The sequence below is a fragment of the Lampris incognitus genome, chromosome 3 (genome assembly GCF_029633865.1).
Source record: "Lampris incognitus isolate fLamInc1 chromosome 3, fLamInc1.hap2, whole genome shotgun sequence".
NCBI classification, from domain to species: domain Eukaryota; kingdom Metazoa; phylum Chordata; class Actinopteri; order Lampriformes; family Lampridae; genus Lampris; species Lampris incognitus.
In genome coordinates, this window is record NC_079213.1 from 13,738,187 (window position 1) to 13,763,928 (window position 25,742).

The following is a 25,742-nucleotide window of genomic DNA, read 5'->3' on the forward strand; positions in this document are numbered from 1 at the left end:
CCGCCCTCCTCCTCCTCCTGTGGCTTTCTCATGGGAGAGGTCAGTCAGACTGGAGGAGGAGCTGCTCCCCAACCTCAGCCGGGTTGTGAAGACTCCTTATGGTGTGAGAGAGAGAGAGAGAGAGAGAGAGAGGAGAGAGAGAGAGAGAGAGAGAGAGAGAGAGAGAGAGAGAGAGAGAGAGAGAGAGAGAGAGAGAGAGAGAGAGAGAGAGAGAGGAGAGAGAGAGAGAGGGGGAGAGAGAGAGTATACCATGTAAATTTAATAAATGCTGAATATAAATTAATCTATATCTGAACCAGAATTAGAAACAGTTTTTCTGTGCTGTGCCTTCACATAGCAGGACCCCGACTTTGTGGGCTGCTCACACAAGCCATTTAGACATGTGGTGAGCAAACACTAACTTTTAATAAACTCATTTTCCATTTTGCTAGTCATCACCAATGCTAAGCTTTAAAGGATAATGGTGTTTCCTTAACAACCTGGGTCTTGTTTTTGTATTCTTGCCATCAGCAACATCGGTCATGGTATCACTGTACTCTCACCGCTTCTTCGAAGTGAATTTGGACAGGGGACCACCGCTGGACACGGCTTTTACCATGGTGTCATAAGGAGGAAACTGAATACGACCATGAGACATGAGTTAACAACGCCAACACAACCCTATTGTCAAAACCGTGTATTTGGAGGTGAAAATTAAAGTTATTACCCAAAATGCCCAGCGTTATTAACAATGGTCCATCACATTGCTGAGCTACTTCCTGGTTCATCTTGCAGTAATTAGCAGCTTATACTTACCATAGCTAGCAGTACTTACCGACTAACTAATCTGATTAGAGTAACTGAGAAGTCATGGATAATGGGAAAATAATGTACAAAGTCTAACTGAGGCAATAGTCTTTTGTTTTTTATTTATTCTCATTGAAAGGACAATTATGTGTGTCCGTAAGACTGTGTTGTAAAGCTGTGTCTAGCGGTGGTCCCATGTCCAAAATCTCCAGAATGAAGCTGGCGGGCAATATTACTTCATAACTGATGCGAGTCCACATGTACACTGGTATTTTTGAAAATGGGGGTTTTTCCTCCTTCGTTCTTAAAAAAAAAATCTCCGTCCAAATGAAAACGCAAAAGCACATGCTACTCAACACAATAGAAGTGCTGTCAAGAGCATGCCAAACCAATAGGGGGCGCTATAACCCTAAACCTAAAGCCATGTTGGCCAATCATAAACCTGAAAAAAGTCAACAACAAGCCCAAAACTCTGTTTTCCCTGTCAACACATCAACACTGAAAATGGGAGTTTCTGGGCATCCGGGTAGCGTAGCGGTCTATTCCGTACCTATCAACATGGGGATCACCGGTTCGAATCCCCGTGTTACTTCAGGCTTGGTCGGACATCCCAACAGACACAATTGGCCGTGTCTGCGGGTGGAAGCCGGATGTGGGTATGTGCTGGTCGCTGCACTAGTGCCTCCTCTGGTCAGTCGGGGCGCCTGTTTAGGGGGAGAGGGAACTGGAGGGAATAGCGTGATCCTCCCACGCGCTACGTCCCCCTGGTGAAACTCCCCACTTTCAGGTGAAAAGAAGCAGCTGGTGACTCCACATGTATCGGAAGAGGCATGTGGTAGTCTGCAGCCCTCCCCGGATCTGCAGAGGTGGTGGAGCAGCGACCCGGATGGCTCGGAAGAGTGGGGTAATTGGCTGGATACAATTGGGGAGAAAAAAAAGGGGGGGGTCCAAAAAAGAAAAAGAAAACGGAGTTTCTGGACGTCTTCACCCTGGGAGGAGTTTTCCAAAAGGTCAGTTTTCAGTGATCTAAAATGCAGTTTGCATCTGGACGAAAGGCCAAAAAACAAAGAAAAAGCTACATTTTCACAAAACAAACAAAAAAACAAAAAACAAAAGCAAAAAAAACTTGCACATGTGGACTAGGCATGATATGTACACTGCAAAAAATAAGAACCAGGTTGTAAAAAAAAAAGAAAAGCAGAATGATCCTTTAAAATGGTTTTGTAGGGCTGTTCCCCAATAGCTGGAGTCTATCCCAGACCTTTATAAACACTCAGGAACCAGCGTCATCCGCCTCCATGGCAGTCCAGTATTGTCAGACATGGCAAAGGAGCAGCCACGCTCAGCACAGATGCGTGTAGCCTCGGCACGGTGGATGATAAAAGCCTGTAGGGGTTAGCTACAGCAAACAGGGCTGGTAATGGAAGCTAAGTAGGCAAAGGCTATGCACCTACGCACTTACAGGCCTCAATCCTGTGTGGTATGCTAAGGTCGCTCTTAGCAAACAACCCTGGATATGACGATCTCATTCGAGAGAGAGAGCGAGAGAGCATTTTTACGATGTGCATGCTGTCCTTTTAGGGATATCGCACAACAGATGGACGGTGTATACATTGGCTGCCACTAATAATACACCTTTCATGGGTGTAATATTACCCCAGTTATAATGTAACGCAGATAGACTGGAGCGGAGAAGGAGGGGGAGGCTGAGAAGTAGAGTGAATTAGAGTAGGAGAGCGAAGGAGGCGATATGGAGGAGACGCACCCGAGAGAGGTTACAGATGCAAACCCTCTAAAAAAAAAAGCTCCTAAACATCCATAGGTAACTATAATAACTACACAAATGAAGTATTAGTTCAGTATTAGTAACTACTGAATTTATCATTTGTAAAGCAAGACATGCACCAATGGTTAGTGTGCAAATAGATGTTTTATAAATACTTACTAATACTGCAATTCATGATTAATTCATGCACAAATGTATGTCTAAATAGTTTGTTAATCATGTACTTACACTTTCTAAATGATCTTATGAGCCTTCAGACTTTTGTGAGGCTCACGGTACTGCTGGCCTTTCGATCTCATTTGTAAATGCTTTGTAAGGCATAGATAGTCTGCACTTTAGATGAGGTCATACAAAATACTTAACTGACCACTCGTAACTACCTGAATTAATTATGACTTACAGTATTAATTAGCATTTATAAACGTCTGTTAACACACTCACTAACCACCGGTGCATGTCTTGCTTTACAAACGATGACTTCAGGAGTTACTAATACTTCACTAATGCTTCATTTGTGTAGTTATTATAAAGTGTTATCCATCCATATGCGACTTGGCCCAGCAGTCGCAGGCAGCCCGGGTGATTCACACATCGTGCTTCTGCATCCTTAAAAGACCTCAAATCCTGCTGACTATTCAAAATATTTTAATCTGATAGAAATTCATCTGAATTCGGTAAAATAAAAGCATCATCTGAGTGTGTGTGTGTGTGTGTGTGTGTGTGTGTACAAAGAAAGTAGAAAGACTCACTAAAACCACAGTAGTTCTGTGTTACACTGAAAGAGGAAACGAGAGACACAGATGAAGACAAACTGAAACTAGATCCGTCAATCTGGTGCATTTGTAAGACAACGGCAACACAAAATATTCATTTTGTGTGAATATTATGCAGCATAGGTGCACATATTTGCATGTACGTACACTCTGTATGTACTGCATGCTTTGTAAGTGTGAATGTATGCACACGTGTGTGTGCAACACGTACGTACAAATACATCTATGGTTTGCATCCAGGTACATCTACATGTTTACCCTCATATATATGTTTGTAGACACATGGGTCTGCATGTCTCACACACACACACACACACACACACACACACACACACACACACACACACACACACACACACACACACACACACACACACACACACACACACACCGAGTACTTACTCTAGTAACTGAAAAGGCACCACATATCCCCACTCCATGCTTGCCTGCCTGTTAGCAGAAGTTCAGGTGTATCGTAACGAAGGAAAAAAGAAAAGGAGGAGCGAGCGGAGGAGAGAGGGACGAGTGAAGGGACTAGGATGAGAAAAAAAGCAGGTGTAGACCAGAACTCAGAAATGCTTTCCCCAAAGAACACACCTCTCGATTCTGTTCTCTGTCTCTCTATGTCCTGGTTGTTCTCTATTTCTCTCTCTCTCTCTCTCTCTCTCTCTCTCTCTCTCTCTCTCTCTCCTCTCTCTCTCTCTCTCTCTCTCTCTCTCTCTCAAAACTTCTCAAACATGCATGCTTTTTTTTGCGTCCCCTCTCATTCGGCCCCTCCTCCTTCTGTTTTGTCCTTCCTTCCCCCCTCATCTCTCCCTTCCTTTTTGCTGTTCTTCATCACTTTCTCTCCATCCCCCCTCCTCCTTTTCTCACTCACACTCCTCCACCCTGTCCTCCCTTCACTCAGTTTTTCTCCTTTCAATTTACCCCACTTCTCTTTCCACCTTTTCCTTCACTCACACTCTCTCTCCAATACCCTCTCCACCTCTCTCTCGCTCTCCAACACTCTCTCCACCTCTCTCACTCTCTGTATGACCCCACCGCCCCCACCCCCACCCGACACACACACACACACACACACACACACACACACACCAGTCTGTGCCAGCCTGTGACCATGTGACCCGATGAGCTTTTGTGCTGGCCAAACAAAGGAACCCTTTTCTGAGGTTCGAGAGCTGAGGAGAAAGATTTAAAGGTGTCACACGCTTTACTTCTTCCTTTTCTGTGGGTGTGTGTATGTGTGCGTGTGTGTGTGTGTGTGTGTGGTGGTGTGTGTGTGTGTGTGTGTGTGTGTGTGTGTGTATGTTAGGCTGGGGATGGAGGGTGGGTGAGGTGGAGGTGAGCAGGAAGAGGAAAGGAAGAGGCCAGGGTGAGAGGAAATGATCTTAACACTATCTTGGCAGTATAGCTGGCTGTCTTTACAGTTGTGTGTTTATCTGTTGCTAGTAGCGAATAACTCGGTTTTAGTTACGTACTGTCTGGCAGGTGGAAGATGCTACCCATTTGATCTCAACTTACATTTGGCCTTGTTGTGTCTGTGAACTCTGCTGAAACGAAAACGCTGGCCATGTCACTTGTGCTTGGAGGAGAACGACAGGGTGAGGGAGGGAGAAGGAATGAGGAAGAGGAGATGGAAAAAATAGAGATTAAAAAGATGGAGGGAGCAAAGAGAGACAGAGCATGTATGGAGAGAGAAAAGAGAGCGGCCAGAAAATTAAAGACATGTAAATGAATCAGGCATGGCAGGAAAACGGACAGGGTGTGTGTAGAAAGTGTGTGTGTGTGTGTGTGTGTGTGTGTGTGTGTGTGTGTGTGTGTGTATCTGTTCCTGGTCTGTCTGTCAACCTGGATCTTAGTTCAACTCGAGATAAATAGGTCAGCCTGAGAAACAGGAGCCCTGGGCCAAGTATACACGCGCACGCATGCACACACACACACACACACACACACACACACACACACACACACACATACACACACACACTCACATGGTAGAAGTGTTCTTGATGTGTGTTGTTGGTGTGGGGTAAGTAAAGTTAAAGAAACAGTTAAAGTCAGTACATAAGAGCCAGTATGGTAAAGTTAAAGTAACAGTTAAAGTCAGTACAGAAGAGTCAGTATCGTAAAGTTAAAGTAACAGTTAAAGTCAGTACATAAGAGCCAGTATGGTAAAGTTAAAGTAACAGTTAAAGTCAGTACAGAAGAGTCAGTATCGTAAAGTTAAAGTAACAGTTAAAGTCAGTACATAAGAGCCAGTATGGTAAAGTTAAAGTAACAGTTAAAGTCAGTACATAAGAGCCAGTATGGTAAAGTTAAAGTAACAGTTAAAGTCAGTACAGAAGAGTCAGTATGGTAAAGTTAAAGTAACAATTAAAGTCAGTACAGAAGAGCCAGTATGTTAAGTTAAACTAACAGTTAAAGTCAGTACAGAAGAGCCAGTATGGTCAAGTTAAAGTAATAGTTAAAGTCAATATGGTGTGTAGTGTGGAGGATAACCAAGTAGGACATTTTCACAATTTCTGGTGTGAATAAAAAAAGTTGGAAGATATTGCCATTTGACCATTACTGTTAAAATATATACACAGAGAGCCAGCATCACACACCAAATACGACTTGATTATAGAAATGTCTTAGTCCCATGGGTGCAGAGACACACAGCCACCCACTGTACACACAAAGCAAAGACACAAACCATTTTCTGCTTTAAAACAAAAATCATCTCGGTAGATTTTTAGTCAAATAAGACATGTACTGTTGCCTTCAAAGGACATGCATGAATAGGCACCTCATTTTGTTGGATGAATCTCTATTGAGGGCACTTAACTCCGAAACAACAGGAAGAGTCAAGGGAAAATAGGCTGGTCAAATTACTAAACAAAAGAAGGGGGAGAGGGGCGTGTAAATGAATAAAAGGATAAATGAATGAGGTCATTATGGAATGTGTGTGTGTGTGTGTGTGCTTATGTATCTCGCTTTTCTGTTCACCTTTGTGAGCCTTTTACAGGAAAGCTCCAGAGAAACACACCACCCCCGTCACTGAATGAGACCTTCATGGGTTGGACTAACAATTAACATCTACACAATGCCACACCATACACAAAAGCATGCATCAGTATGACCCACACCACACCACACATTCACACCTAGGGACAATTTAGTATGGCCAATTCACCCGACCTACATGTCTTTGGACTGTAGGAGGAAACTGGAGCCCCCGGAGGAAACCCACACAGACATGGGGAGAAACATGCAAACTCCACACAGAAGATGACCCGGGATGACCCCCAAGGTTGGACTACCCCAGGGCTCGAACCAAGGACCTTCTTTCTGTGAGGTGACCGCGCTAACCACTGCGCCACCATGCCACCCTTGTTTCAGTAAATACGCTGCAATTAGTAATAAGAAAAATAATTTAACGCATTGAAAATACCGTTTTGCACAGAAAACTGCTGCTGACACTGCTGGAGGCCTAGTGACAAAACCTCTCTGTCTTCCCCTGAATGTCTTATTAAGTAGAAAAGAAGAAAAAAAAGAATGCGGACCGTTCACATTTCTTCATGGTATCAATTCTTCCTGGTCAAGTTCTGAATGCAAGTGATTTCCTTGAAGATTGCACTAAGAATAACAAAAGGTCAAATCAAGATGTCAGAGTGGCATCACTGAGAGGCCAGTTTATTTCAGTTAATCCCACATCGAATGCACCCGCTTATTTGCATGAAACCAACAATCAGAGAGTCAGAGATAGAGATCTTCAGCCACGGCTTAGAAAAGAAGCTTTCCAGTATCTAATACAATATAGAAAGGCATAAATACAGCAGTATTTTGTTGTATATATAGCAACATTTTGAGTCTCTGAGCCTGAAGGTGCACTTTACTCTGTGGGAGACTCTCAAATAAGTTTTGTTGCCATCTCATGGTTGCCGTGTGGCTTCATCTGAAACAGCCACGTGGTGCAGATTCTTTGGTCAGTTTCTTATGAGGGATTGAGTCCCTGTCAGGGTGGCGAGCCCACTTATATAATGCATCTATTAAGATTAGTTGCAGGCACATTGATTTGCATTTCTATTCCCTTGGATGGACCGAGTGAATGACGACACACCAGCATGGTGTTGGACAAGTTTTCTCTCCAACTTCATCCGCTGTTCAGTTCAAAGCTGTGCTAAGGACATTGATTTTTACCCTCCTGTGGTTATCTATCCCGATGATTTACAAGGTTCATCCATCCATCCATCCATCCATTATCCAAGTCACTTATCCGAATTCGGGTCGCGGGATGCTGTAGCCTATCCCAGCAGTCATCGTGTGGCCATCACAGGGTCGTTCCTGATCATTTCTGTGAAACCGAGTTTTTTTTCTGGCCGCGAAGTGACGTATCGTGATGTCAGTTGGCGGGCAGAAAAAGATAGAAGTGTTTCTAATACTGTAATCTACACTTAAAATACCGTTCAAAAAACACATCCTCGTTCTCTTGTTAAGTGATTTACAAGATATGATGGGAAAAGGGGCGCTGTGATGGACTGGCGGCCTGTCCAGGGTGTCTCCCCGCCTGCTGCCCAGTGACTGCTGGGATAGGCTCTAGCTTCCCGCGACACCGATTGGGATAAGCGGCTTGGATAATGGACGGGAAAAAGAGAAGATTTGTTTTTCACAGTTAAATTTGACCAATACCGGTGTACTAGCTTCAACACTATTCTACTGAGTATTTCTGTAGAAACACCAGCATAGTTTAGAGGGTACACCTAAAATATAGATCATCTCAGCATAACATTTACATGAGGTTTGTTTGCACACATGTATGTGTGTGTGTGTGTGTGTGTGTGTGTGTGTGTGTGTGTGTGTGTGTGTGTGTGTGTTCCTACCTCCTGAGGGACCCCTCACGTTCCATCTCAGTCTCAGCAGGAGTTTGCCGCCTAGCCTTGCAAATGCCACCAACCGATCAGCATCTTAATCCACAAACGACAAGGAAAACAGCAAGTTTGTGTGAGGACATATCCCACGTTCAGTGCAACAACTCAACCCACAATGGTGACGGATGTGACAGGATGTGACACTATATTAACTGGCAGTGCTAATCTGCTTGCAGCGCTAGCAGCCACGTCGTTATGTTTTGGTCCGATGATGGATTTGAGCCATATTGTGCAACCTGTAGTGTCACAGGTGTTGCAATGGTATGAGGGACATGGATCAACACTACTAGATGACTGCCCACTGATAGAGGATGTCACCCAAAAATCAGTCACAGCTGGGTTTTTTTCTTCTTTTTTGCACAAACAAATGAGAAAATTATGTTCTTATGATAAACATTAGCTAATCTCATCTGATGTGAGAAAATGGATGGTGGTTACTTCAGCTTACTGCAGACTGAAGAGATGGTTAGAAACAAATATTTTACAACATGAAATCAAGATGTTGTTTTTGGGGGGCGTTTGGTTAGCACAGCAGTCTATTCTGTTGCCTACCAATGCGGGGATAGCAGGTTTGAATCCCCGTGTTACCTCCGGCTTGGTCGGGCGTCCCTACAGACACAATTGGCCGTGTCTGCGGGTGGGAAGCCAGATGTGGGTATGTGTCCTGGTCGCTGCACTAGCGCCTCCTCTGGTCGGTTGGGGTGCCTGTTTGGGGGGAGAGGGAACTGGGGGGAATAGTGTGATCCTCCCACGTGCTACGTCCCCCTGGCGAAACTCCTCACTGTCAGGTGAAAAGAAGCAGCTGGCGACTCCATATGTATCAGAGGAGACAAGTGGTAGTCTGCAGCGCTCCCCGGATCAGCAGAGGGGGTGGAGCGGCGACCGGGACAGCTCGGAAGAGTGGGGTAATTGGCCAAGCACAATTGGGGAGAAAAAAGGGGGGGGATCCCCCCCCAAAAAAAGATGTCGTTTTGACACTGCAAGGTGAGTTAAACGTAAAGCAAATATTTTATGTTAAATCGCATTGCGCATTATCAGAGTGATGAAAATGAGATAGCTCATAATGCTAGCTACGTAGGCTGCTACTAATATAATTACCGAGTAAAGTGGGCTACTGTGAAAACACTGAAATGACATTGATCACAATGGCATACAGGTAGGCACCCAGACAGATAGATGGTGTGATCAACTAAGCAGACGGGCTACGACAACGCACACCACCGTCTCAACAAGACACTGTATTCTAATCAAATTACTGCAAAGTGGCTGAGAGACATTTGATCCTACCATAAACTCCCATGCCCCCAACTCTCGCTCTCGCTCTCTCTCTCTCTCTCTCACACACACACACACACACACACACATAAAGTGTCATAAATACAGTAGCAGGATATAGGGCAACCCAGCACTCTCTTGGTATCTGTTTCACTGCATGTCCACAGAACGATATTCACTTTACATCTTTTCAACAGATATTTGCGCCAGTTAAGATCCAGTTTCAGATATAGTCTGATAAGTACGCTGCGAGCAAAACCCCAACAGATGCGAAGCTCAGATCATTAAATGAAATTTTCCCAGATCTAAGTGTGCAAACATACTCTCTATTCTCAATAAACAAGAACAAAGAGCCTTCAGTCTCATGCTTATACATGCTTAGTTTGCCCCATAGCATTGTGTCTATGAAATATGCAACGTCATGGTGTCTGGGAACTATTTCAAGCCTCCACTGATGGTTATGACTACACGTTTAACGGACTAATCTTTGAAAATCAGTACTTAAAAAAAACAACAACTTTATTTTCATCTCTGGTTAAGTTTGAGATTGGGCTCAATCTTCATTGAGGTTAAGGCGATTCCCAACTCTCGTCTGTTTGTCTTTCTGGCTCCGGCTCTGAAAAGCACCACATGAATAACATTTTTCGTTTCATAATTTACATTGTTAACTATTCAGCAGTCGTTGCGGTGGCTTTCTCTCAGGAAGCAGATACACGCAGCCCACGCACGCACAGCTAACTCCCCAGCACCTCTGACAGCCTCTCTTCATGTCAGGACCAACATCTCACCATTTTACCACCAGGCCCACCACCGTGCTGGTATTCTGGTCTAAGAAACGACATGCTGCTTAGATGCAAATGCATCAAAGGGAGTTTTTTCTTGGGTTTTATTTCCTGTCTTCCTCTGTGTGTGTGTGTGTGTGTGTGTGTGTGTGTGTGTGTGTGTGTGTGTGTGTGTGTGTGTGTGTGTGTGTGTGTGTGTGTGTGTGTGTGTGTGTACTTGGGACCTGGGTGATATCTGTGTAGAAGGATCCGGCTATGGCTCTACAGTGAAAAAGCGACTAAGGATTGAATGTCGCACATACGAGGTTTCCAAGCCAAGGATTAAAGCTGGAACCGGAAACCCCTTACCTCTCTCTCTCTCTCTCTCTCTCTCTCTCTCTCTCTCTCTCTCTCTCTCTCTCTCTCCGTCTCTCTCTCTCTCTCTCTCATTTATCACTGCCTATGAATTCTCTCTGAGTTCTTTTAGACATGTGAATTGGCTTTTAACACGTCTTTACTAACAGCAACAGCCTAGGGAAGACACTAAACTGGTGGAGTTGGGGGCGCTTAATAATTTGTTCAGTTTGGGCGGTGGTTATCACAGGAAGCGGCGAAAATACAGGGTATTATAACCACAGACCTCCAGGCTCTTTAAGCTTGAGGGTACCGCCTGCATGCCCTCCTCCATACACACGCGCGCGCACACACACACTCACACACACACACACACACGCACACACACACACGCACACCAGACAAATGACGGTATCTCTAGTATACGCTGGCGTGCTCCACCAGCCAGCGTTGGCAGGTAACAGCCGGTCATTTGCGAGTTCCATCTACTTGTGTTTAAAGGTAGCTGGTGAAACAGTGAAAGGCAGATGCTCCAGATGCTCCAGATGCTCCAGCCAGCACACAGGAATCGATCTTTCCGCAAAGCAGTTTCCCTGCGCACTCACAAAGGGAGTATTTACGATAAAGTTGCACGGTTGCGTGCTGCAGTTCATCAGCTCATATGATGCAGACCTGCACCTGGACTACATGTCACGTCTGGAATAAGCTGAGCTGACACTACTGCTTTCACACTATGTACCCACCTTTACTGAAGTCCTTTGGCTCTCAGGGGAAATTCTCTCTACAAAAAGTAAAAAGACACAAAAAAAATCAGCTTGTAAACGCAGACTGTCCGAAAAATGAGTCACACACCAACAGCAGCACAACGGATCATCCGTCACACCGGAGTCGCTCTTCGTAGCCAGATCTGGTCTGTGGAGGTTAAACGTCTCGTGTGACAGACAGCCTGGCCGTCCGCAACAGAAAGCGGAGGGAAGGTTGAGTTGACTGGTCGGTGCGGCTCAGCACCGGCGGAGACGCGCCGGGGACAGAAAACTAAACTGGACGCGTCAACGCAGTTCAGCGCTGCGCAGTGAGGAAGTGAGACGCCAAGCCGAGTCGTTCCTGGAACCAGGGAGGGAGGGAGTGGGGGGGGGGCAGGAAGGAGGGAGAGAAAGAGGTAGGCGGAAGAGAGAGAGGTAGGAGGGAGAGGCAGAGAGGAAGGAGGAAGAGAGAGACAGAGGGATAGAGAAAGAGGGAGAGTAGGAGGGAGGAGAGAAACTGAGGGAGAGAGACAGGGAGAGAGGGAGAAAGAGAGAGGAAGGAGAGAGAGACAGAGGAAGGAGGAAGAGAGAGACAGGGGAACAGAGAAAGAGGGAGAGAGTAGAAAGAGAGTGGGAGGAGAGGGAGGGAGGAGGGAGTGAGAGAGGGAGACAGAGGGGGAGACAATCATCCAGTCTCCAGCAGAATAATAAGAAAGAAAGAAAGAAAGAAAGAAAGAAAGAAAGAAAGAAAGAAAGAAAGAAAGAAAGAAAGAAAGAAAGAAAGAAAGAAAGATCAATGTGGTGACTGTATTAGAAACATCTGAGTCGGTGTTGACAGCAGTTCACAAACAGATCATATTTTATTAACTGCAAATGTATCATGACCAAATCCTTATGCCAGCACCTCAACAATAACTCATCTCCATTTTATGAAGGTTTAATTCTTCATCTATCTGTGTATTTATTCATTTTGTCTTTTTCTTCTTTTATCATCATCTTATTTCCATCTGTGCCGTTTCATTTCATGTAAAGCACATGGCATTTTGTTGTTGAGACTGCTCTATGTAAACAAGGTTGAGGACACTGGACATTAGCCTAAGGCAGTAGCAAAAGTGTTGGCTATCTTATTATTAAGTCTGTGTGTGTGTGTGTGTGTGTGTGTGTGTGTGTGTGTGTGTGTGTGTGTGTGTGTGTGTGTGTGTGTCTCATAGGCGGAGCCAAGTGGTGTCCTGCCTATGGTGGCCCACCACAGACTAAAGTCTTGCCACCACTCTGGTCACCCAACACAACCCCGCTTTTCAGCCAGAACTTTTTTTGCAGAACCATTTCTCTACGACCGTTGTTCCCATACGGACGCATTTTAATAATGCAACCATGCCCCATTCAACCGCATGCAACCAGGTAGTACTCTCACAGCCCCTCTAGCCAGCCACCACCCGCTGCCTGCAGCTTGAGGAGAGAAGTCTCGGCAGTATAATTGCAGGAAAACTTCTAACATGTAGAAAGAAGTGTATTCACTTTGTTTTCTTCACTTTGTGTTTGCATGTTACACCAATCAGTGAAAACATTAAAACCACTGAAAGGTAAGTGAATAACATGGATTATTTCGTTACAATGGCACCTGTCAAGGGGTGGGATATATTAGGCAGCAAGTGAACAGTCAGTTCTTGAAGTTGAAGTTTTGGAAGCAGGAAAAATGGGCAAGTGTATGGATCTGTTGGACTTTGACAAGGGCCAGATTGTGATGGCTAGACGACGGGGTCAGAGCATCTCCAAAACTTCAAGTCTCGTGGATTGTTCCTGGTTTGCAGTGGTCAGTAACTACCAAAAGTGGTCCAAGGAAGGACAATCGGTGAACTGGCGACAGCATCATGGGTGCCCAAGGCTCACTGATGCGGGAATGAAGGCTAGCCCGTCTGGTCCCATCCCACAGAAGAGCCACTGTAGCTCAGCAAAATTAATGCTGGTTTAGACAGTTCTTAGAACACACAATGCATCGCAGCTTGCTGGGTATGGGGCTGCATAGCCACAGACCAGTCAGAGTGCCCAACTGCCCTGTCCACCGCCAAATGTGCCTACAATGGGCACGTGAGCCACAGAACTAGACCATGGAGTAATAGAAGGAGCCTGGTCTGATGAATCATGTTTTCTTTTACATCATGTGGATGGCCGGGTGCGTGTGGAGGCAGTATGATGCTCTGGGCAATGTTCTGCTGGGAAATCTTGGGTCCTGGCATTCATGTGGATGTTACTTGGATATGTACCACCTACCTAAACATTGCTGCAGACCAGATACACCCCTTCATGGCAGTGGTATTCCCTGATGGCAGTGGCCTCTTTCAGCAGGATAATGTGCCCTCCCACACTGCAAAAAATTGTTCAGGAATGTTTTGAGGAACATGACAAAGAGTTCAAGGTGTTGCCTTGGCCTCCAAATTCCCCAGATGTCAAACCGATCAAGCATCTGTGGGATGTGCTGGAAAAACAAGTCCAGTCCATGGAGGCCCCATCTCACAACTTACAGGACTTAAAGGATCTGCTGCTAACAGCTTGGTGCCAGATACCATAGGACACCTTCAGAGGTCTTGTGGAGTCCATGCCTCGATGGATCAGAGCTGTTTTGGCAGCACGAGGGGGACCTACACAACATTAGGCAGGTGGTTTTAATGTTATGGCTGATCAAGGGATGACTGGGGTACACAATGATGAGATGTGATCTCGTAAAATGTATTACCCGTATTTAAGTCATAAGCTATAAACAGTCTAACTGTGTCAGTTTCCTGGAAAAGGAAATATTCAGTTTGAATAAGCATATAGCAGCTCCAATACGGTTGTAAAACAGCAACCATTTCAAGCAAGGCTGCCAACTTTCACTGGGGACTTGGCATAAGATAGTTTTGGTCAGTCTTTGTCTATCACATTTTTGGCTAAAGATGCATATAAATCAATAGAATTTCTTTTTTCCACATATTCATGCTAGCGTGAGATGGTGTTCAAATGTGAATCTCAAACTCAGTGTATGAGAGTTGGCAGCCAAATGTTAATAGGCAAAGTAATGCAAATGTATAACTTTGCTAGTACTTCCCATAATGTTAAGGATGCTATATTTAATGTTGTACCTGTCACAATGAAAAGATAGATAACTTCCTATGTCAGCCAGTGTGGTAAGAAGCCAAGTAATGAGAGAAGGGAGAGAGTTGTGCGGAGAGGAAGATGCAGGATGAGAGCGAGAAAGAGACAGAGCTCTACAGTAAAGCCAGGGTCAGGCTACAGGAGTTTTGGGCCAATTTATCCCCGATTCACCCCTGCTGATAATCGGAAGAGAAATCCGGTCTGGGACCTCTGTCGGTACTGATGTTTGGCCCAGATTACCTGGTAATGTCAGGGGTTTACAGGTCCAATCTTAAACCTCCCAAACTGCTCGCAGACTCATCTGGGCCTCCCTGATCGTTTTTAAACGTGTTTGATATGTAGGATTTAATATCTGGATGATTACATCACTACTTTCTGAGCGGACCACAATAGACAATGAGAGAGACATTTCTACAAGGAGACAAAATTGTGACCGTGAAGAAACCCCAAGCAGTTGTACGAGTGTGTTGGATAGCTGAGATGGAGGAAAGATTTCTCAATACGCAAAAATACAACTGCAGAGAAAATATGTCTTCCAAGACATATCATAACCATATGGAGAAAGAGATTTTGTTTACATCGGCTTCCCCATGAGATCACATGGGATAACGTGAGGTAGTGCATTGTTCCCTCTGGCACAATAATCTTAATAATATCCTGTAGTGTGAAATGCGCCATCATTTTCAAACTTCAGATTCTCTTTATGTGCTTGATGCAACCCATCCATCCATTATCCAAACTGCTTATCCTGCTGTCAGGGTCGCGTAGGGTAGCGTAGCAGTCTATTCCGTTACCTACCAACATGAGGATCGCCGGTTCGAATCCCCGCGTTACCTCTCGCTTGGTCGGGCGTCCCTACAGACACAATTGGCCATGTCTGCAGGTGGGAAGCCAGATGTGGATATGTGTCCTGGTTGCTGCACAAGCACCTCCTCTGGTCGGTCGGGATTGCCTGTTCGGGGGGGACTGGGGGTAATAGCGTGATCCTCCCATGTGCTACGTCCCCCTGGTGAAACTCCTCACTGTCAGGTGAAAAGAAGCGACTGTTGACTCCACATGTATCAGTGGAGGCATGTGGTAGTCTGCAGCCCTCCCCAGATCAGCAGAGGGGGTGGAGCAGAGATTTGGACAGCTCGGAAGAGTGAGGTAATTGACCGGATACAATTTGGGAGAAAAAGGGGAGAAAAAAATCCACCAAAAAAAAAAAAAAGGAGTAGAGCAACCATGAGCACTCAAGGAAGTGGACTTACAGGTACCCAGTGATTAAAGTGGGCCGGAGCTACCCGGATCCCGACACCGGCACTTCCCCTCCTCCCCCAAGTCAACCGGAGCTGAGATCCGGCACTCTGTAGACAGGAGTAATTTCAACCTTTTTGTCACAGTAAAATTTAAAACAAAAAAACATGATGCAGCCAATTCACAAGCATTACAAAATAAATCGCAAATAAAGTCGTTCTTCTATTTTTATACTACTTTACTTTTTCTAAAAGTTTGAACGATATCGCGTCCTCACGTGACCCGCACCTGCCTGCTGTCTGGCTTCAGCAGACTTGACATCAAAAGAGACTGGCTTCACACTCACGGGTCAGGGTCTGTTCACCGCACCAGGCGGACAAGACTCGAGAGCGTCAACCTGCTACCTGCACTATTATCTTGGATTGGGGTGCATAAAGAGTGAGTATCTTCAGTGTATTTCCAATAGTATTTCCAATAGTTTTGTGTAGCTCTGCTGTGGTTTTCATTCAAGCAACTAACGTTAGCGAACGTAACGTTAGCTAGCTAGCTAACTAGCTATCTTCCACCCGGTAACGTTGCTAGCTAGTTGCTGACGTTGCTGGCTAGTTGTGGCACTTTCAACTAATACAAAAGACTGATTAAAATGCATTGCAATTGAACATGTAGCCAGTGATTTTTTGAGCATGTAGTGTGTGTGTGTGTGCATGTGCTCGTAGGGTTAATTTCCTGATTTGAGACGCAGTATTGAGGCCGACTATCACTCCCGCACTTTTGCCCACCTCTCTAATACAGAGATCCCCCACTTACCAAATCCCACTTTAACCCCTGCAGGTACCACACACCACCTGCCTCATGTATTTAGCTACAGTACCTCTTGGATTCTGCCTTCAACAGATGATTTGGAATATTCTTTTCAAAGCCAATACAAGTAAAAAGTTCATCACCTTAAAAGCTGGCATGATGATTTTAACTTACGTGTCTTTACCAACAGATGATAGACTTACCCTGTCAGACAGTGACAGTGATGGCAGAGCACAGCCCCCAAAGTGCACTCACCAAAGTGGATGTCAAGGTAGGTTACAGTATGCCAACCACAAGCCACACTGCAGTGCTACTGTCTTTATTGTATCTGTTTGACTTAAATCATGACATTTCAAGAAACCAATTACAAAATGTGGTCCGCACTCGTGACATCAAAACATGTTACAGTTATTATCTTAACTTGCGTATCTCAATTGACAGATTAAAGACGTCCTGTGCATCAAGGGCACAACAACACAGTTGGGCCTTCAGCGAAATGCCCTGACCAGAGTCAGCCACCAGGGATATGACTCACATTCATACACTCGCATACGATACATATCGACGTATTGAGTAGCAAAACTGATATGACTTAAAAGTCTTTTTCTCATTTTAGGCATCTCCAGTTCTCGAGCCAAAGCACCAGTCCAGCCACAGCTTACAGTATTTCCAAGGACAGTCATGGGGGATAAGCGAAGAAACTTAAAGGCCTCATGGTATTCCTATCACAAGTGTATTAAATGCTCTCAGTCCAAGGATGCTGTTTATTGTTATGCCTGCAGGCACTTTGGCCGTCCAAACACTGAACCAGTTTTCAATTCAGATATAGGTTATAAAAACTGGAAAAGGCTATGTTCAAAGATGGAGGCTTTACTTCCCATGCCAAGTCTGATGCACTCATAAATGCCATGATAGCATGGGAATTTTTTGAGAAAGAAGAATCAAACAAGACATCTTTGATGAATAAACTGTCACAAGAGCACACAAAACAAATACAGGAAAAACGGTATTGTATTAAAAGTGTAGCTGAAGTGTTACTGTTAACTGCAACACAAAGCATGGTGCATAGGGGTCATAGGGAAGCAATGGATTCAGACAACAAAGGAAAACTCCCTTGCTCTATTAGAGATTCTTGGTAACCACAACACAGTTGTTAAAAAGAAGTTGAAAGGAGCCTGTGACGCTAAGTACACAACCCACCACATCCAAAATGATACGCTGGACATTTTAGCAGAAATGGTGCACTCCACCATTATCAGTGAGGTCAAGGAAAGTTGAGTTTTTGCCCTTATGGCTGATGAAACCAAAGATGTAAAAAAAAGAAAGAACAAATTTCTCTTGTTTTCAGGTGTTATTACAGGGGAGCTGTAAAAGAGAGCTTCTTTTGCACTTGCAAGCTGCAAAGCATCTTAATGCTGCAGGGTTGGTGGGCAAAATAATACATATCCTTAGGATATGTATGACTTGAATATAGACACAATTTGGTTAGACAAGCCTACTACTAAGCATCTGTAATGAGCGGCCAGAACTCTGGCATTCAGGCTCATCTTAAGGAGGTGGCAAAGTAGGCCCTTATGTTCATGGTAATGCTTATTGCCTTAATCTGGTTCTTGTTGACACTGTCAATGCTTCTTTTCTCTCGTGCAAAAACTACACATGTTTATGTCTGGGTCTTATGTTCATACAAAGTGGCTCAACAAGCAAGCTAAGTGACACAAGGTGGGCCTGTCGACACAAGGATTGTCATATTATTCTTGATAGACTGCCTGCTGTTATCTGTGTCCTTGACGAAACAGATGAAGAAAAGAGTGGTGATGGGTCAGTTGAAGCACAATGCCTGCTAGCTCAAATGTACCTGCAGGTCATAGGATTCCTGGTTATTCTGACTGAGCTTTTTGGTGAGGCAAGATGCCTTTCTCCAAACCTTGATTTAGGTTTAGCTGTGGATTTAGTTGAAGCTCTTGTGCAGACTCTTAAAGATTGCAGGGATGAAAATGGTACATATTGCTGAACAATGCAATACTGACACAGAACCTGCACCCAAAAGAAAGAAAATGCTAAACAGAAGGCTGGGTGGACATAGTGTGATGTCTCAACTAGGTGGGTGTCCCGAGCAGAACATGAACACTTTTTGTACAGGATATTTTACCCTGTCCTTGATAATATGCTTGCTGAGATGAACAGATGGTTCTCTAAACCAAACTGTGAAGTAATGAAGGGTATTTAAGCCTTAAATCCCACAAATGCTACATTTTGTGATGAGAAAGCTCTTTTTTCCTTTGCATCTATTTATGAATGCAACATTGAAGACCTCAGACATGAATTACACCAGTTAAGAAGAATCTTAGAGAGGAAAATCCAAGTAGGCAGAGAAACTCTCTAGCATAGTCGACCTGACAAAATTCATTGAGCCGTATCATGAGGTGTTTCATGATAACTCTAGATTGTGTAAAATTTTGGTCACCATACCAGTGGAAGGAGCTTTTCAATACTCAATCTCATTAAAAGTTAACTCGAGATCAACCATGGACAATGAAAAATTGAGCAACCTGGGTGTTTCGAATGTGAAGTCTAGACGAGCTAAGTCCCTTGACTTAGATGACCTTGTGAATCAGTTCACAGCAACCGCAGAATACAACTTGTGCGTTTGTTTGACATGAGTGTCTTATGTGTCTTATGAGCTTTATCGGCAATTAAAAAAGTATAACTTTAACAACTGTTCCAGATTTTTTTAATCAATTGAGGGTTACATAAAAAAAACTTATTATATATGAGTTCTCATGGTGTACTTCAACATGGCAGTCACTGTTGCCTGCTTAAACACATGATAAGAGTGAGTGACCAAAAAGATTGACTATTTGGCCTACAGTGATTTGCCACATAGAAAAAAAAATAACGAGACATCAGTTTCTGTGCCACAACAATTTGAGTAATGGTCTCGGCCTTGCCACCCCTATAAAAATTATCTGGCTTCGCCGCTGATGTCTTTTAAACGTTGTTGCTGGTTTGCATTTAAGAAGATATCAGAAACTCCTGCACTGGCCTATTAAATTTCCACATAAAATGTTTAGATCATTGCATTAACACAGAGTGTATATTTTTTAGCATTATAAATAGAACAAAACCACAGGATGCCGAAACTGCACAAATACAAGTGAGTACCTCCACTTCCCATCAGACAACTATAAGTTCATACTGATGAAGAAGTGAAGCAAGATGACAGCTACAGCATTCACCAACAACTCTTCATTCACCTCTTTCCCTCTTCACTTCTCCACCAGCTTTCTTTCTCTCTATCTATCTTTCTTTCTCTCCAACAGGAAGAAGGTTTATAATAGAAAAGTTTACCACCCAAGGCCAGATTGTATCTTTACAGTTCTCAGGACCATAAAACACAAATGTGTGTGTGCGCGCACACACACACACACACACACACACACACACACACACACACACACAGTCTTATTATAATAATAATAATAATAATAAACTTTATCTATACCGCACCTTTCTGAACAGCGTTACAAGGTGACTTACAAAACAGGATAAAAATACAGTAGCAGGATATAGGGCAACCCAGCACTCTCTTGGTATCTGTTTCACTGCATGTCCACAAAAAGATATTCACTTTACATCTTTTCAACAGATATTTGCGCTGTTTAAGATCCAGATTCAGACATAAAGTTGAATATGTACGCTCCGAGCAAAACCCCAACAGATGCGAAGCTCAGATCATTAAATGAAATTTTCACAGATCTAAATGTGCAAACATACTCTCTATTCTCAACAAAAAAGAACAAAAAGAGCTTTCAGTCTCATGCTTATACATGCTTAGTTTGCCCCATAGCATTGTGTCTATGAAATATGCAACGTCATGGTGTCTGGGAACTATTTCAAGCCTCCATTGATGGTTATGACTACACGTTTAACGGATTGAGCTTTGAAAATCAGTTCTTAAAAAACAACAACTTTATTTTCATCTCTGATAAAGTTTGAGATTGGACACAATCTTCATTGAGGTTAAGGCAATTCCCAACTCTCGTCTGTTTGTTTTTCTGGCTCTGTTTCTGAAAAGCACCACATGAATAAAATGTTCTTTTCATAATTTGTAATGTTAACTATTTGCCAGTCATTGTAGTGGCTTTCTCTAAGGAAGCAGATACATATAGTCCAGGCACACACAGCTAACTCACCAGCATCGCTGACAGTCTCTCTTCATGTATGTCAGGATCAACACATTACTATTTCACCACCAGTCCAGAGTGCCAAAAGCACAAAGGGAAATTTCCTTTTTATTTCTGTTAGCACTGCAAATGTGCTAATTCTTAAAACCTTTCTGGAAATAGCGCAAAGGAAATATTACATGTATTTGTCGATCTTGTCATCAGCAGCCTTACAATAAAGAATAGAGAGGGATAGGAAAGATGTTTAGATGTTGGTGCTCTGGTTTAAGAAACAACATGTTGTTTGGATGTAAATGTATTAAAGTGTACGGAAGCCCCTAGAAGCAAGTGATTTTTTTTTTGGTCAGGATGATTTTTCTGAGCGTTTGTTGTTGTAATATTCATTTCGGCCACAGGAGGCGGAAGAGCAACAATACCCGATAATCTTAATAGCCCAGTGAGCACCAACCGGGATTTCAACATTGATTTCTAGTTAAAGACTGGGTTCTGGAAGTCTAAGACCTCTTTTTGACCTCTCTTCAACCAGCTAAAATGTGGTTAAAACATCAACGTGTCACAAAACACAATCATTTTAGTGATTTGTTCAGCTGTAGGTTGAGAGACGATATTGATTCGTGTGAAGGTATTTCTCGGAAGTCATATTGCACTGGTAGGTGAAATGTGGTCTACATGAAGACTTAATTTCGACGCATTTGATATTTCATATAAAATGTCAAATATGGAACTATTTAGGCTGTGTGCTGCCAACAAGAAGCTTCTAGGACATCGTAATGGGAGCAGTTCTATATATTAATGAAAAATAACTATTAAAGAAACGTTAGCTGGTTGAAACGAGGGCAAAAGGAGGTCTAAGACGTTCAGACGGAATATCACCCAGTTTTCAACAAGAAAGCAACGTTGAAATCCTGGTTGGCGCTCACTGGGCTATTTAGAACATGGGTTAGTGGTGCACTTCAGCCTCATGTGGCCGAAATTAGTATCACAACAACAAACACAGAAAATGATCCTGACATTTCAAAAAAATGTACTCGCCAAAACCTTTTTTCCCCCGTTTGCCCAGGTGAAAAAAAAAAATTGTGGCCGAATTCAGTATTACAACAACAAACACTTAAGCCGGGATCAGACTACACAGTCTTTCATGATGGTCACCATGTTAGATTAGGCAATCATAGTCAAGTCAAGTCAATTTTATTTGCAAAGCCTGGTATCACAAATTACAAATTTGCCTAAAGGGGCTTTACAGGAACACAACATCCTGTCCTTAGACCCTCGCATCGGATAAGAAACAACTCCCTAAAAGAACAACAACAACCTTTTAACAGGAAGAAAAAATAGGAAGAAACCTCATAGAACGCAACAGAGGGATCTCTCTCCCAAGATGGACAACGTGCAATGGATGTTGTGTTTACACAATTTACAGAAGACGACACTGAAAGAGGATAACAGAGTTATAATGGAATTGTAAAATATATGAAGAATAAAATCATAGCGCCATTACAATCTCGCCGTGTCTTGACAGAGAGACTGGCAACGCTACAAGTATGACCCCGACCAATCATCGTATGCTGCCTTTCACGATCTTGCGCGGGTTCATAGGTCGTCGGGGAGGAGGGTCAAGAAATTGTCAATCATGTCTCATGTGTACAGAAACGCAGTGTGTGATGCTGGCGGTCTTGTGTTCTGAGAGAAAAAAGAAAGGAAAGGGGAAAAAAACCACGACCGTGGACGCTGTTGCAGCTGGGGATTGATAACCTGGCATAGTGTAGCGCAGTGGTTCTCAACCTTTTTGGGGTCCTGACCCCCTGCGTATTTTTGATCTACCCTGAGGACCCCTCCACCCGATCTTGGGGGGAGGGCGGTTGCAATTTGATAGAAACAGTAGAAAACTGCTTTTAAATTGCATTATAGCATTTATTCACTCTTTGGGCAAAAATAAGAGCTTTCAGTTGTAACTTAGATATAGTTAACAAAACAGAATTCTTATGCAGTAACTTTCAGATATATGTAACAAAACAGAATATGTATTCAGTAACTTTCAGATATATGTAACAACAGAATTTTTATGCAGTAACTTTTAACAATGCAAACGGGAGCGAGATCTCTTATTAAAATACAATAAATTACACTTGTGAAACAGATGTAATTAGAGAAAAAAGTCCTGTTACCCTTTATAGTTTAGGTAGATAAAGGTCTCAGTCACATTTGAGTAAAATAATCCTATTTCTATAAATGTCATAGGATCTTTTTTTTAAAGATATTTATTTTCACGGACCCCTTGCAATTACACCACGGACCACTAGGGGTCCGCGGACCCCCGGTTGAGAAACACTGCGCTAGACTAAAGGGTCAGACCTGCGAGCCCGCGGCCAGCGTGTCTTCTTATCCATGCCCGTTACACATAGTTTAACCAGCTACTCACCGGGTTGCTGAAGTGCCCCCCGCTATTCCTCGCCAACATTTAGCCTTTTTTGACTCCCGTCATGGTCCTCCCTCGAGGAAGCGTCAAAAAGGCATGCAGGGGTATTGTTGACACTGCTCAGCCAACCTGTCCTCGGTTTCGTCGTTCCCCCTGACAGCCAGCATCGCTGTCTCTTTGCCATGTTTACATGTTGTAACAGTCAGTCCGGTAAATATAAGCGCAATGCCAAACAGCGCCATTGTTTCGTTGTGACGCACTAGATCAGAGCGTTCTCGGTGCTGCTTCGAGCGAGCCCTCGCCGTAACAAGTCGGCGCAGGTTATGATTTTTGTGTTTTACTGTTCATGTGTGATCGTTGAACATGGTGCTATGGAGACCTGGCATTGTACGGTCGATGTATGTGTGATAGAAATAAAGTAGCAGTGTGGAAAATCCCCATCTCGTTGTCTGTCGACTGAGCTAATCAGCTACCCCGGGGCTCTTGCTAACTAGCCCACATGCTTCTGGCTGCCTCCAAACGCCTCTCTCCACCTACACGAGCCCGTTACAAGATGTGCGCCAGAGAGCATCCTGTCATCCTATTGGTCAACGTCAAGGACGACGTCGTAGTTGACTGAGGGGCAGGAAAATACCAAACATTCTGACGTGCTAGACTTTTCGTCGTGACGCGTCCAGACGCCACGTCGCTGTTCTTCGATTATGTCACACTACACGAGGTAAGACGCCCCCTTCTTTTTTCCCCCGACGTTCATAATCCGGCCCGACGCTGGAAATGTGACAAAGTCGAGTCAAAATCGGGCTGAAATCGTGTTGTCTTATCCTGGCATTAGCAAAATAATCGTCAAAAATAATGTAACTGGTTATTTTCTTGCCCGGTGCGGGATTCGATATGGGGTATGCTGCACCACAAGGCGACATCACTAACCTAACGTGTCTTATTAGTAGTTTACAGTCGTCACCCTCCCCGGAAGCGCGCCCTCGCGCTTTGTTATTCCGCGCTCCGAAGAGACTTCTGAGGATCTGCACACTTCCGGATCCCACCGCTGCCACCAATGTAACCGGTTATTTTCTTGCCCGGTGCGGGATTCGATACGGTTGTACTGCACCACAAGGCGACGTCACTAACCGCTCGGCTAAAGGGTCAGACCCGTTAGCTAGGACTAACGTGTCTTATTAGTAGTTTACAATAAAATAATAATTTGCCTCAGGCCTCCCATAAAAGTGAGTTTTTTCCTCGGATTTTATTGCCTCTTTCTCTGTGTGTGTACTTGCGACCTCGGTGACACGTATCTGTGTAGATCTGGATCGGGATCTGCTGTGAAAAGATTGAATGTCACACATACGAGGTTTCCAAGCCAAGGATTAAATCTGGAACCAGAAACCTCTCTCTCTCCTCTCTCTCTCCTCTCTCTCTCTCTCTCTCTCTCTCTCTCTCTTCTCTCTCTCTCTCTCTCTCTCTCTCTCTCTCTCTCTCATCCTCTCTCTCTCTCTCTCTCATTTATCACTGCCTATGAATTCTCTCTGAGTTCTTTAGACATGTGAATTGGCTTTTAAACACGTCTTTACTAACAGCAACAGCCTAGGGAAGACACTAAACTGGTGGAGTTGGGGGCGTTTAATAATTTGTTCAGTTGGGGCGGTGGTTATCACAGGAAGCGGCGAAAAATACAGGGTATTATAACCACAGACATCCAGGCTCTTTAAGCTTGAAGGTACCGCCTGCATGACCCCCCCCCCTATACACACACACACACACACACACACACGCACACCAGACAAATGACGGTATCTAGTATACGCTGGCGTGCTCCACCAGCCAGCGTTGGCAGGTAACAGCCGGTCATTTGCGAGTTCCATCTACTTGTGTTTAAAGGTAGCTGGTGAAACAGTGAAAGGCAGATGCTCCAGATGCTCCAGATGCTCCAGCCAGCACACAGGAATCGATCTTTCCGCAAAGCAGTTTCCCTGCGCACTCACAAAGGGAGTATTTACGATAAAGTTGCACGGTTGCGTGCTGCAGTTCATCAGCTCATATGATGCAGACCTGCACCTGGACTACATGTCACGTCTGGAATAAGCTGAGCTGACACTACTGCTTTCACACTATGTACCCACCTTTACTGAAGTCCTTTGGCTCTCAGGGGAAATTCTCTCTACAAAAAGTTAAAAAGACACAAAAAAAATCAGCTTGTAAACGCAGACTGTCCGAAAAATGAGTCACACACCAACAGCAGCACAACGATCATCCGTCACACCGGAGTCGCTCTTCGTAGCCAGATCTGGTCTGTGGAGGTTAAACGTCTCGTGTGGACAGACAGCCTGGCCGTCCGCAACAGAAAGCGGAGGGAAGGTTGAGTTGACTGGTCGGTGCGGCTCAGCACCGGCGGAGACGCGCCGGGGACAGAAAACTAAACTGGACGCGTCAACGCAGTTCAGCGCTGCGCAGTGAGGAAGTGAGACGCCAAGCCGAGTCGTTCCTGGAGAGAGAGAGAGAGAGAGAGAGAGAGAGAGAGAGAGAGAGAGAGAGAGATAGAGAGAGAGAGAGAGAGAGAGAGGAGAGAGAGAGAGAGAGAGAGAGAGAGA

At 44.2% G+C, this 25,742-nt stretch overlaps 1 long non-coding RNA gene across 1 annotated transcript; it reads right to left on the reverse strand.

Moving 5' to 3' along the window:
- Window positions 1-10,064: 10,064 nt before the first annotated feature.
- Window positions 10,065-25,304, reverse strand: LOC130110466 (uncharacterized). The gene is made up of 3 exons (XR_008810044.1): window positions 25,275-25,304; window positions 11,389-11,426; window positions 10,065-10,146 (listed from the first exon to the last, which is right to left on the reverse strand). It is a non-coding gene; the product is annotated as an uncharacterized LOC130110466 (long non-coding RNA).
- Window positions 25,305-25,742: the final 438 nt, after the last annotated feature.